Source organism: Penaeus chinensis, chromosome 32 (assembly GCF_019202785.1).
Source record: "Penaeus chinensis breed Huanghai No. 1 chromosome 32, ASM1920278v2, whole genome shotgun sequence".
In the NCBI taxonomy this organism is placed as follows: Eukaryota; Metazoa; Arthropoda; class Malacostraca; order Decapoda; family Penaeidae; genus Penaeus; species Penaeus chinensis.
The window spans coordinates 7,152,189-7,154,688 of NC_061850.1; positions in this window are offsets into that span (position 1 = coordinate 7,152,189).

The window sequence follows — 2,500 nt, forward strand, 5'->3', positions numbered from 1 at the left end:
GTGTGGGTGGGAGAGTAAGAGTGTGGGTGTGTTGGGATGTGGGTGGGAGAGTGTGGGTGGGTGGGAGAGTGTGGGGTGTGGTGTGTGGGGGTGTGGGGGGGTGGTGGGGGTGGGGTCGGAGGTGGGAGAGTAAGAGTGTGGTGTGTGGGGGTGTGGGTGGAGAGTGTGGGTGGTGGAAGAAGTGTGGTGGGGGGAGATGTGGGGGGGTGGTGGGGAGAGTGTGGGTGTGGGTGTGTGGGGGTGTGGGTGGGGGAGTAAGAGTGTGGGGTGTGTTGGGGTGTGGGTGGAGAGTGTGGGTGGGTGGGAGAAATGTGGGTGTGTGGGGGTGTGGGGGTGTGGGGGTGGGTGGGTGTGTGGGGGTGGGGTCGGAGGTGGGAGAGTAAGAGTGTGGTGTGTGGGGGTGTGGGTGGGAGAGTGTGGGTGGGTGGGAGAGTGTGGGTGGGTGGAAGAGTGTGGGTGGGTGGGAGAGTGTGGGTGGGTGGGAGAGTGTGGGTGTGGGTGTGTGGGGGTGTGGGTGGGAGAGTGTGGGTGGGTGGGAGAGTGTGGGTGTGTGGGAGAGTAAGAGTGTGGGTGTGTGGGTGTGTGGGGGTGGGTGGGGGTGTGGGTGTGGGGGTGTGGGTGTGTGGGGGTGTGGGTGGGTGGGAGAGTGTGGGTGGGTGGGAGAGTGTGGGTGGGTGGGGGTGTGGGTGGGTGGGAGAGTGTGGGTGGGTGGGGGTGTGGGTGGGTGGGAGAGTGTGGGTGGGTGGAGAGTGTGGGTGGGTGGGGGTGTGGGTGGGTGGGGAGAGTGTGGGTGGGTGGGTGTGTGGGTGTGGGGGTCGGAGGTGGGAGAGTGTGGGTGGGTGGGTGTGGGGGTGTGGGGGGTGGGGGTGGCAGTGGGCGTAAAGTGGGCGAAGGAGTGTGGATATAGTTGTAAGGGTAGAAGTTGGGAGGATGAGTGGGAAAGAAAGAATACGGAAGAAGAAAGAGGGAGGGACGGAGAGATAGAGATAAAAAAAGAAAAGAGAAGAAGATATAGGAGGAGGAGGAGGAAGAGGAGGAGGAGGAGGAGGAAAAGGAGGAGGAGGAGGAGGAAGAGGAGGAGGAGGAGGAGGAGGAAGAAGAGGAGGAGGAGGAGGAGGAGATAGATGAAGAGGAAGAGGAAGAGGAAGAGGAAGAGGAAGAGGAGGAGGAGGAGCAGGAGGAGGAGGAGGAGGAGGAGGAAGAGGAGGAGAAGGAGGAAGAGGAGGAGAGGAAGAGGAGGAGGAGGAGGAGGAGGAGGAAGAGGAGGAGGAGAACCGGGGATGAAAAGGGGAACAGAAGAGAAAAGGAGGAAGAGAAAGAAAGACCGAAAAACAGGCAGAAACGTTGATAGAGCACAGACGAGGATATCAAGAACAAAGAAAACACAACAAAACAAGATAAATAAGAAATAGAGGGGAGAAACTGCACACACAAAAAAGAACAATAGATAAACAAAGGACACAACAAACACGAGGAAATCAAAGTAGAAGAAAGAGAAAATAAATAAGGGGGAAGGAGACGGGGAAAATCATTAACCCACGGAAATGAGAGGAAAGGGAAAGGAGAATAAACAGGGGAGAATAGAAAGGACGCAAAAATGGAAACGGAGGAGGAGGAGGAAGAGAGAAAAAAAAACGTAAACAAAAACAACAACAGAAACAGAGAAATAGCAAAGAGAAAATAACAACAAAGACATTAGACATTAGACCCACGATAGCGAAGATGAAGCAACATGTCACAGCTGAAAATATTGCAAATATACCCCAAATATGTACGGTTATTGGTACAAGGATGAAGAAATTCTTGTTTACGATGTGCTCTCTCTCTTTCTCTTTCTCTCTCTCTTTCTCTCCCTCTTTTTCTCTCCCTCTCTTTCTCTCCCTCTCTTTCTCTACCTCTCTTTCTCTCCCTCTCTTTCTTTCCCCTCTCTTTCTCTCCCTCTCTTTCTTTCCCCTCTCTTTCTCTCCCTCTCTTTCTCTCGATCTCTCTCTCTCCCTCTCTCTCTCTCCCTCTCTCTCGCTCTCTCTCTTTCCCTCTCTCTCTCCCTCTCTCTCCCTCTATCTCTCTCTCTCTCTCTCTCTCTCTCTCTCTCTCTCTCTCTCTCTCTCTCTCTCTCTCTCTCTCTCTCTCTCTCTTTCTCTCTCTCTTTCTCTCTCCTCTATCTCTCTATCTTCCACCCCCTTCCCTACATATACCAACCTAGAAACCGACCCACACAAGCACCTACGCCCACAGAATCACACACACGCACGCCCACCTTCACCTCGGATGCCTCAAATCCCAAGTGGAGCGTATCACAGCGCCTCCCTGCCACTGACAGCGACGTACTCAGGCAAACCAAATGTCGTCCTTGCCTCTCCTTCCCTCCCTCCCTCCCCCCAGGCCTATGATAAACTTGTCCCGGGAAGTTCCTGCTGCAAAAGTGTTGTTTGGATAATAAGGATGTTCTTGTGGGAATGAGATACCGTTTTGGGATCGCGTGTGGGTTGTGTGATAAGAA